Raw genomic sequence first — 12,018 nt, forward strand, 5'->3', positions numbered from 1 at the left:
CCAGGCTGTACTTTGTTGCCTCATAACCAAATCTTTGTGCAGCTGACAACTCTTATGTATCTGCATTGTGTCTCTCACTCCAGCCCAGACATGCGATTGTGACCAAACAGCAAGCCCCTTAGTGTCCAAATTATCCATGCCTTATTATACTTGTCCTCAAACTTCTTTGGGAGCACCTACAAACTTTGTTAATGTACGAAACAAAAAACAAATTGTAGTGGTCATATCATTCTCATTAGTCTGTGTCCCAAAATAATTCAGGGTACTAACAGAAATGTAGACAGCTCAAATTGATAAGGTTTAATCTGGGTAATCTTTGAATTTCTTTCCTAGCAAACAGGACTGAAATAAGCTGGGACTGGTTCCTTCCATCTGAATGACTATGATATTCTTTGTAGGATGGTTTTGACTTTTGAGCACTTCTGTCCCTAATTTATACATCAGTCTCCAACAACGAACATTGGGCCAAAATTGACAATTGCATTTGTTTTCAACTGTCACTTTTCTATCAAGCAGCCAAATTTGCTTGGTTGACTTCATTTGCAATCCTGACAGGATCTCAGGCCTTAAGTTTCAGAGGAGTCGCTGAAGATTCCTGCCAGTATTGTAAAGTAACATTTGTTGAATGCTGCCTGAATCTGTACCTCCATCTGCTAAGGTTTGCTTTTATTTTTAATTCATGTGAAGTGAATTCACATTTCTCTGCAGAAGTGTCTGACCTTAAACTAGGCTGAAGTGGGACTGTGAAGCACTGATGGATATCTGCTGTCGAGTTACAGTTTTCAAGTGCAAGGACAATATCTGCTTTCAGAATCACTTGATCGCTGAGGTTTCTACTCAGCTGTGTATTCTCTGGAAAGGTGTATCGCTACCACCAAAATACAGAATACCTTTGTTGCAAATGACACCTGACTCAGGACTGCTAAAATATATGGGCTGAAACTGCCACTGCGTATTGTAAACGGCGTTCTTCCTTTCAGTGAATTAGAAGAATGGCTACTTTGAGTAGATTCCTTAAAAAGTAATAATAATAATCCTTGCAATATTTGTTGTATCCTAAAAGGCATTTGTGCTGACTTTGAACTTCTTGTAACTCACATAAATCCAACCTGCCCTTGATGCTGGCAAGGGGATTCAGTTTAAAAATCTCTCTTTTTATCATTCCAACCGTAGAAGATTGAATTAACATCACAAGTCTGGCAAAGCTTCTTAGGCTGAAATAACTAAGGTAAATATCATTTTTATCAATTTGTTTTGGAAAATGGAAACGCTAATTATTTATGGGGTTGTGCACTATTTCATGACATGCAATTTCATTTCCAGCAGGTCACATAACTATACTACAGGGGATGGGATACACAAATCCAGGGTACAAACCCAAGCCCGTTCATACCAGAAAGCTTGGATGGTTCTTAAGGATAAACTTCGCTTTTTCAGATTCTGAGCCCTTCTCTCGCCAGTTTTGATAAATTGTAGATGTGTTCATGCATGTGTGCAAGTGTAGGAGAGTGTATGTTTTCTTCAGCCATTTTCATCATGACTTTCATTTAAATGACCTCTACGATAGAGATTTTCAAAGGGAGTAAAACAGAGCCAACTTTCTGTGGGTCTGTTAGAAAGGTGTGGTCTTTCTAGCTTAAGCTGCTTCTCTTTTCTCCAGGCAAAATACTTTGAACAACACTGAAGAAAAAAAAGAGGGGGGGGGGGGAAGAAATTAAAAACAACCCTGCCCTGAAAAGTCGTTATTGTTTTTATTTTTACACAATCTTTTTTTCCATTTCAAGTATTCTGACTTCAGCTGGAGTTTCTACCTTCCTTCTAATATCAAATTATTCTTTATTGGAAAGATACTATTGGTTAGATGTAAAATCAGCATGTGAAAATGATATTTAGTAATTAAAACAGAAGATTACAGAACACTACACTGCTGAACATTGAAGAAACAATTTCATATAACTGTATTTTTTCTTACATGAAATTATAGCTGATATGATTTAAATGAATCTATCTTTTCTTCTACTTGTATTGTGACCTGACTTAACTTATGCAGTATCTTGTCCCAAGGTAAAAACAAAAAAAAACATAGAGTGAGAATGTTATCTTTCTAAAGGTCATGTCTCTCGTGATTAATGTGTTGTTTTGAACACAAATATCACTTAGCAATTATAATGTGAACACAACTACCAAAGTTTTAAGAGAGAAAGCGCTTGCTTATGTATTTATTTAGAGATATGCTACCCAAAGCCATTTGGAAAATGAATGTCTCCCATAGGTATCCACACTTCATTCACAAATCAGACCAAAAAATTGTAAAGGCCAGGAGTTCTTTTATATTTCCATGCTGCAACCTGTGATTTCAACCTGACATTTCCAGTCTGCCTTAGATGAGTGGCTTCAGCGTTAGTTTTTATTCCATTCTTAAATACATCGTTAATAATGTGGAAGGTGAAGGGTGCAGGGGGAATGCTCATAGAATATGGATGAAGGCAGAAGGAACTTTGTGTCTTTGGTGATCATAATTACTTTCTTTTTTTTCCTCTTTTCTTCCCCATGTACAACCAGGAAGTGCCGCACAGACTGTTCTGAAATGCCAACTGTCTGTCAATGTCATCCATCAAGGGCAGATCAAGGATTCACTCTGACAGACATATATGGCTTCAAAGTAACGTGTCTTACATTTCATAAACAGAATTAAACACTTGTTATAAAGTGAGACACTTAAGACCAATGTGGAATGTAAGGTAACCACTGTTTTGCTTCCTACTTATTTTATGGTTACTTTATTTACTCTATCTATTGTATATACTGATGAAATGAATGAATCTGCTTGCCCTTTGCAGACCATGTAAATTGCCTGTGCTGGTATTAGAGTGGGCGTCACCAGGCATGATAGCAGACTGCAATGATGTAAATGTTACTGATATTACTAGTCAAAGGAGCACAAGCTTTAAACTCGGGCATCATGGCTGTCTCTGCCTCTGGGTGACCTTAAATAAATTGTTTGTTTGCTCTCTACCTCAGTGTCCCCTAACTGGAGCAGAGATGCAGTGTGCACCCAGTTAGCTGGAGTAGAGATTCTGTATGTCATTTGGAGACCTGTGGTTTAGAAGCTGGGTTTTGTTAATCTTTTCTAGTTTCACTATTATAAAACAGTGGTTTTTTTCAGTCATACATTTAAAAATTATAGTAACCAAAATTGAGATGGAAGGATAAAGGATAAATATGTTTTCTGTAACACTATCATTGTAGTACTTAGAATTATGCACTGGATTTTTCCATAAAGGCTAGATATGAAATAAAATTCTCTGTTTTCTTATCTATATGATTAAAGGAAGCCCATTTATCAGGAAGGTTCTCATGAGGTTTAGCAGCTTTCCTACATGTTTACTGTTCTATGTCCATTAGAGTGATTTTTTTAAAAAATCTATATAAACTATCTCATTACTAACCTATGGAGGGGAAAATAGTGTGCGTTTGATTTTTTTTTTTTTTTTTTTTTAACTTCCATACCCATGGAGTTTCTAATACCTATTAAAACACCAAAATACCTATGGAGTTTCTAGCTTGTATTATCTGCAGATACAGCCAAGCATTTTTAGTCTCTGTGAGAAGCTGTGAAGCTGTGCCTTTTCCTCTAGATGATTTTGAACATGTGATAATAGTCTCCTTCCTCAGGATGCTTAGCATAGAAACCTACAGGGCCTGTCTGTGTATATCCAACTGCAGACTTCATTTTGAGATTGCTTTCTTAACTTATTGAACTATCTCAATAATTATGAGATTCTCTATTTGTAGTGGGCCTTGCATATTATACAGCTCTCTGTGAGCAAGAATGCAGTCCAAATTCATGCTGACGGACCATACTGCTAAACAAACCGCCTCTGCTTAACTTCAGTGTCAGAGGTGTGGCTCAGCTTCCATTTGTGCTTTCCTTTCTGAGAGATGGGTACTATACAAAGTACTGAGTTTGTCAGTAAAAATCCTAATACGTAGAAAGTAAATGAACACAAATCTAACAAAGCAATCTAGCAAGCTAACTTTCACATTGCAATGGTTGATAAAGCTGCTGTTCTTAAAAACTGAAGTTCCATATTCATGCGTTTGTTTGTAAATACTCAATATTGTTATGCTTGATTTCTCAATTGGGAACACCCAGGATGATTTTTAAAGCACTCAGAAATACCAAGGATGACTTCATAATCACCAGGTGGGCTGGTGCAAGGTACCTGGAGCATCTACTTAACAACTGGCTGAGAAAGTGTTAACACTCTCCTATGCACTGAGACCTCAGCTGCACTCACTGATTGCTGAGGTTGTCAGCCCAGCAGCCCTGGTGACTTGGGAAATGTCTTCTATGTTGTAAGGAGAAACTCTTCAGCTAGAAAGGTTTGCTACTATGTAAATGTGAATCTTTAGAGCTGATCAGGAAAAGAATGAAAATAGCTTTTTCTGCTACTCTTTCAGAGTTTATTTCAGATGTAGCCTTAGCTGTCTGTAGCTTTTCTGAACTCTGTTGCTTTGCTGAAGGTAGCTGCTTTGTTAGTTTGGTAAGACTCCTAAAACTGCTGAAGGAGAGGAAACTTTCAGCTGTGCGTATAATTCAAATTCTGTTAGTGTCTTGACTCTCCTTTAACTCTGCTTTAACTTCCTCAGAATGAAATTTGAGGCAGTGGTAGAGAATGTGACCTCATATTCTCTGCCTTGTTCTCTTATCCACTTTGAAACTCTACTGGCCTGTGAGGAAAAACAGAAGGAGATGGATTTTAGCCCAAAGAAAAGACAGTTGATTCTTTAAGTATTTTAAAAGTTTCTGCAAAGAGGAAGGGGAACAAACTGTTCTCCTGTCCAAGTTGTGATACAAAAAGTAACATGCTTAAATTGGAACAAAACCAGATTTAAGAGGAACTTTGCAGAAAGAATGCTCTAATGACAAAGATAGTTAAGGACTAGACTAGATCACATATAGAGGCAGGGGAAGTTTATTCACTGGAGGTTTTTAAAGAGTGGTTAAAGAGCCTTCTGCCAGAAATGCTGTAGTTGAATAAGTGTAGCACTGAGTGGTCCATTCAAGTCTTCCTTTGCCCTTTTGAGGATTTAGCAGTAATAACCAAATGAAGGGGAATGCTTACGCCAAGTATCTGCAGCAGGGTGACCCTAGTTTCAGATTGGGTGATTCATTTATCCAAGTATAGTTCCCGTGTCATGGCAGTAATGGAGGGCTCCAAGAGTACTTAGCATAAATAATGTGTGTGCGTTCTATCAGCCATGGGCAGTCGTGTGTTCCAGCTAAAGAAAACTTGCACAATATTAGCCCAGGACTGGACTCCAGAGAAACAGAACATAAGGTATCAAAATGTACCCACCAGCACTTTTCACACAACATACCTTGGGAAAGTAGTTGGTGCAAGATATTAAGGAAAAGTGGCTTATGAATGATCAGGCTCTGTGTTTCATCAGGGCTAGCTTATCCAAAAGGGCAAGATGGAATAGCTATGTTTGGAAGCAGTGAGTTGTATTCCCCAAGGAATATGTGAAGGGGATGGTCAGGTGTTGAATGTACAGTTTTAATTAAAAGCTTTCTCACATGCCACACAGCTCTAGCCAAGCAGGCCGAGTATTCTCTGCCACCTTCCCATCAGACACTTGCAGTGGATATTAGCTGATTGCTCGATCATTGGCTTAAAAATAACAAGGATTTTTTTAGAGTGTTTGTTGGAGAGATGTGTATGTTTTTGACTTATAATAAAGTATTACCACTTTGAAAAGGATTGGAATGATGCACATCTGTATTCAGCTGTGGACTGGGATGAAAACTCAGATCACGTGGCTTTTTTTTTAGTATTTGATTAACAAAATTATCTGACAGGGTAGAGGGTTAATCTAGTTTGTTCTTCCTATGAGTAGCAAACAGATTGTAACTGGAGGTGAAGGGGTTAGTCTGTAGAATCTGCATAAGTCACACAATGTTAATTTAATAAGTTAATTTAGTTCATTTCAGTAGCAAATATTCTGCCTCCAGGAATTATCCTTTCTGTGAAAACAGTTCTGTTTTCTATTGTCTATTAACATGACGCTTTGAGGATATTTTTTGTGGGAATGTTCAGACTTAGAGCTGTGCCCACCTGCAACGATATAACTAGCAAAGCAAATTGCATTATCCTCTCAGTAAGCATTTTAGTTCTTTATTGTTTTAACCTGAGTTCCTGTAAATCAGCCAGAGCAATCAGTTTTAATGACTCCTCTAAGAGAAAAACAAACAGCAATGGAAAAGCTCTGGGGTTTTTTCAGCTTAATCCAGAGAAAAAGAGAAGAGAGACTGCGTTTTCCCTCATCAAAACTCCTGGTGCATAACAAATTCTCATTGCTTGCCCTACGCTGGAGGTTATGAACTTCCTGAGTGTATACCAAAGTGGAGAGGTTTTTTCAATGTTTGATGTGAATGACAGTCATGCAACAATCTGCTCAAAGAACTGCACCGTCAGTAGGGAACAAGATGCCCGTGGTCATCAGTATTCTGATTCTGGTCATCGCATAGTTAGTGATCCCCAAATAAGTTTGTATTAATAAAGTGCTGAGCTTGTGTGTAGTGAAATCCAGTACATGATTTCTCAGCTTATCTCAATTGAGCCATCCTTTCTGCCAACCACCCCTACAAAAACAAATTTCTGTGAGATGCTTTGGTTTCAAAAAGAGAGACAAATTGGAAAACCCCAAGGACTGGATGTAAAAGCAAGATGAGTAACTGACTTCTTTCTTACTGCCAGGCTTCTGTTTCTTCCAGTGCTGGGGAAATCCCTCAATAGTAGTGTTCATGGTCCTAAACAGAAACGGCAAAACCAATGATTTGTTTAGGTCTGCCAGCATTCATTCTTTTCTCAGCAGACAGAATGTCTCAGTTCTTGGATTATAAAGATTATATGTTACAACCATAGAATCGTAAAACAGTTGAAGCTGGAAGGGACCACAGAAGTCCCTATATATGTATTGTAGATCTTCTAAAAGTAATGGGTAAAAGTAATTGGATTCTAAATCTGGTCATTTATTTAGCTGTTAGATGACTAGAAGACATTTTTGGAGGCTCCAGGCCAGAAGCCCTGTTTCTAGGAATGGGAGAAAAAGTAAATTGACAGCTTAAAAATCGAAAACAATGTTAAGAAAGGAAGAAAACGGTAAGAAAGGGGAAAAGGCTTTAAAGACCTTCTTCCACCTGAGAAGTAATAAGGTCTGAGGAAAATGGACTATTCTTTTTTCCAATTCTTTCCAGTTTCTCTATTAACACAGAACATCCTTCCATGAACTGTACCTTCCCTCCATCCTGAGGCGGTTGTGTTATAACTACTGCCTCAAAGACAGGGTTCTTAATGAACCAAATTTCTCAAATGAAAAACACATTAACACTTAGATATAGCATAAGGTTAGCAGCCTTATTCAGTAACAGCAGTTGGTGTATGCTGTTGTTACTCAGAAGAAACAATCTTGCAGCCTGTTTAATTTCAGATTTTTCCATCTCTACCTCTTAATCCTTCTCCCCAACCACAATACTCCAAACACCACCAGAGAGACAGCAGTTCTGCAGCTGGTCCTAATGGATGTGTGTGTTAATTGGCTAGCTGATGTCTGCCAAGTAAACTCTGAGGACCAAAGCAAGCCTGCCTCACCCTCATCTGGGGCACTGCTTTGAATCTCTTAGCTGTTCATTTATGGGTCTTCAGAAAATCCGTAAGAACAGCAATAGCAAGGCAGAGATGATAGACAAGTGACTGAATAAGCTTTGTTTCCAGAGGACATCTGAGTAAAACGTTTTTAAGAACAGCATTTCCTCCTAAAACTTCAGTGTCAGCGGTGGATCACGGCTGCTGTGCAAAATCCATATTCCCTACCAATATGGTGTTTGGGATTCTGAAACAATTCTACTGGTGGTGGACATTTCAGTGCTCAGACAGACTAGTTTTGAATAATAATGTATATATATGTCACATCTATATCTTTGCTTAATTAAGATGTAAAGAAGCTAAATCAAGTTCTGAGGGACCAGCAGTGGTCTGAGGAAGAAGAAAAGTAACTGCCGTGACACACTGTTGTCTTATATGCACTGTTCATCTGTGCAGTTTAATCTCTCCAGGAATACACAGGAGCACAACACTTTACACTGAGAACAGTGGCAAATACAGTAGAAGAATTTGAGGTCCGATAATTAGCTAATTGATTAAGTTTCTTTCCTGTCACACCTCTCTATGTGAGTTGGCTATTAGCAAGGAATAAAGTACCAGTCCACAAAGAACTGTAGTATCTTCAGTTTCTGTACTTTCTGACTGACTGATGTATCTTAATGAGCTTTAGTGATTTAAAGAATTAAAATTGTTTCAAACTAATTAAATTATATAGAAATTTAAAAGAACTTCTGAGTTGAGGAGAAATGTGGAAAAAGATAAGGAAAAATGTATTCAATAAACGTTTCTTCCGTATCATGATGCTTGATATGTATTTTATTTATTTTGATGTTCTTCAGAAAAGAAATGACTGTGTGAAGAGGGATTCCGTGGAGAGGAAGGGAGACACTTCTGCTCTTGGAGCTATTGTACGTGCCACTGGGAGAGAAGTTTCCAGAGCACAAGGGCAGACAGGAAGGGGAGCCAAGCGACAGGAGAGTTTGCAGCACAGTGGAGATCACTGAGAATGGGGGACAGACAACCTGCCAAAAGTGCAAGCTGACAAAGAGGCTTTTCCTGGTGCTTGGAAGACCATGCAGTCTGCCAAAACCCAGAAAGTGACTGAGTTGGATTTAAGCCAAGCCCTCCAAAAAAGATTTACCCACCAAGAACACGGTAAGATCTTCATTTACAAGTTCTCTTATTTTTATTGTTTGCTCTTCATTTTAGAAGTTAGCCTTTCTGTTTGTATTTTGAAAAGTAGCTTTTGCTTTTGAAAGCCTTTTGAGCATTTTTGGGCTGTTCAGAATGATGTAGTGATGATACTTTATAAGTTTGACTTTCATATGTTGACATTGTGCGTCTTCTCAAATTGGTCTGTGCAAATAATTGGTAAGTTCTTCAAAAATTTTTTTTTTTATTACCATCCCTGAAAGCATGGTCTTCTGACAAGTAGGCTTGGCATCTACTGTCTGCAAATGCTAAAGCAGTACATACACTTATACTGAGGTCGCACAAGACATGCTGTTGAATTAAGGCATTAATTTTGTTTTCTCCGTTGGATGGGAGTCATTTTGCTCTCCTTATGCAGTGCTTGGAATTATCACCTTTTATTAATAATACTGTCATGTTTTTGTGACACGGTGACAGATTTGGGTCCTTTTCTTCTTTAAGCTATTTGCTGCTTTTTTCTTTTTTTTTTTAAGTCACTTTAATGATGTAATTGCAGACAAACTTCAAGACCATCCAAGGTAGATTAAGACTAAAAACAGTTTCATGAATTGTCCAGTTTTCACTATTGTTATACTTTTAAATGGACACCTGGGAAACCTTAATGTTCTGTATATGGATGTATTAATTTGTTAATGCCTTTGGAACAGCCAAAGCTGCCAAAAAGCCTCAAAAAGTTTACATGAAAGTGTAGTAGTTATCTCAGATGAGCAATACATTCTAGCCTACCCCAATAAAAGCTACTGGCAAAATACCATAATTATAGCAAAGACAATTGCTGACAGGTAACTGATGCTTAGTAATTTGCAACTTATATTGTTTCATCTTTAGAGGATAGGAACCTGCTCTATTCAACTGGCTTTTTTTAAGAATGCTTGATCAGCAAAGTGATATAGTAAAATGCAAGTAAAAACTATTGGAAGGGACTGAAAAGACAGCTTGCTTTTTGAGAAAAGCTTTTGTTTTTACTGTGCTGGGGCCCATTTAGATTCAATTTGCACTGTTTCCTTCAGATTTTATGGAGCTTTTGCTTTCATGACTCTGAACAGCATCTCTGTCAAAATCCACATCATAGAATTAGGCCTGTGGAGGCATTTTATGGCACCTTCCCCTGGATAGCTGTAAAAAGAGGAGTGTGTCCACAGTATAACTTCAGATCAGCTAGACAGCTTTCCGTTATTAAAGTAGTCATGCCACTATACATAAAGGGATCCAGCGTTTTCCTCAAAGCTCTCTGTCGAAAGTGAAGACTTCCCTGATTGTTCTATTGGATGTTCTCTATTTTAAAGGGCCTCAGGATAAAAGAAGATATACTTCCATATGTCTCTGTGAACTCTTATTCTATTATTTGACTTGTAAAGACATGAAAAATTTCCTAGCTCTAACCTGTTCAATTTATAATGTATTTTTATAGGCAAAATAATAATAATTGAGAAGACAGTAAAAGATCCTGCTCTTCTGCAGTGAGATAAATGTTAAGCAATTCTACTAGGTTCTGTAATGTAACCTGGCCTTTAAAATATATATATCATGTAAAATAAAACATGGGATAGATCATAATATAAGAAAATAATTTAGTGGAGGCACAAAGTTTGCCAGCATCAGAATGGCACAAGGAATTAATTATTCAGTCTGCTATGTCTTACTTGGACTGAATGTTGTTCTTAAACATACAATTGGAGTGATAATTTAGGCTTTGTTGTTACGCAGTTGCACAGCTTCAAACCAACAGGCAAGCAAACACCAAGTGCCTCCAAGCGGCGTGAGTACATCCACTGAACTTGCTTACTGTGTTCTCTTATATAGTACCTGCTACTTCAAAGTGGAAGGGTTGATGCGTTTAAATGGAAAACCTTTCTAGTGAGAACTGTCTAAGCGAGTCCTCAGGAGAACTAGGCAAGGCAAGAAGGCTACTCAGCAAGAGCTTGAAGTTGATTATGACAGATATTGGCATCCTGTCTGAAAACATGTTTGCAGTGAAACGTTTTAACCACAGTAGACTGAAATCTGTCACTGTTACCTGAGCTTGTGTAATAGTCTCTAGATACCCTTTAGAGTAAAATGGTTTAGTTGCAGAAGGCACAGTTTCCTGAAAGCCAAATGTTTTACTGTAAAAGATTGGTCAAGCTCAGCAGAAGTGGAAAATGCAATCCAACCTCTCTCAGATTGCTAAGTAGCAGATTACAATTAAGCCACAGTTCCACATGGGAAACTAATTTGATTGCCTTACATGATCTACAGCTCTTGGTTCTCTTGCCTTTCATTCAATCTACCTTGAATTGGATATTCAGTAGTCATGGATCTAAAGCAGGGATTGGTGGTGGTCACAAATAGGAGGCCCTGGAAGAAAAGAACTTTTCTCCTATAAATTAGTCTAGCTGTAAGGAAGGTGTTTACAGATTCATAATAGGAATTTGAGAACTTGGATGTGGGGGTTATTGAGAACTATCAGACACAGGGAATGCTTATAGCATCTGCAATGTGAACACCAGTAAGAAGCATATACATGTGTGTAAAGCTCTTTGAGAAAGGTGTGACTGAATTTATCACGGTGGTGGCAGCTAGACCATACAATGAATAATGCATCTAAATGTCACAATACCAGGAAGTCATCATCTCAAAAAGCATACAAGTTTGACTGCTTGCTGCCCAAGCAGGTGGGAATTTTGCTTGCATATAATTTTTGCTAAAGCTTGACTGGGTTAATACATCATCAGTAGTATTTCAAGCAAGATCACCTGTTTAATAGACCGTATCTCTTCTCTAGACTGGAACTGGAGAAGAACAATGGTTTCCTATTAGCAAACTACTTATAGGGAGACATGTAAATATTTCACGTATCTGTGGGATTTTTTTAAGAAAAAATAATCAGAAAACCTCAAGACATGATTTTTTTTTTCACTTTCTGTAAATATGACAAAACATTATCTACTGCCATTTCTATTTTATTTTGCTATTTATAAAGTTAATATTTTTTCACATTTTTTCATGTCCCCATAAATCACATGCAGTAGCTGTTAATTGTGAAGTAACTCAGAATATTAATGAGCACTGCAGAAAGAGAGTGGTAAATTCAGGAGTCCTATTGCTGGTTCAAAACACCGGATGCTTAAATACATGTGGGGCTTACATTTGCTCA

General features: G+C 37.8%; 1 protein-coding gene across 9 annotated transcripts in view; it reads left to right on the forward strand.

Annotated features, from left to right (window-relative positions):
* Window positions 1-12,018, forward strand: part of LOC310902950 (uncharacterized protein) — a 327,410-nt gene that overhangs the window by 197,124 nt on the left and 118,268 nt on the right. For 5 of the 9 annotated variants that reach the window (XR_014587148.1, XR_014587149.1, XR_014587151.1 and 2 more), the window contains 2 exons: window positions 2,563-2,741; window positions 8,510-8,825. The gene's annotated coding sequence lies outside the window, so the exon portion shown is untranslated. Of the gene's footprint in view, window positions 1-2,562; window positions 2,742-2,775; window positions 4,387-8,509; window positions 8,826-12,018 lie in introns of those variants that run through there. The other 4 variants (XR_014587150.1, XR_014587153.1, XR_014587154.1 and 1 more) reach the window with 2 other exon arrangements.

This window comes from Anser anser (genome assembly GCF_964211835.1).
Source record: "Anser anser genome assembly, chromosome: 7".
Lineage (NCBI taxonomy): Eukaryota > Metazoa > Chordata > Aves > Anseriformes > Anatidae > Anser > Anser anser.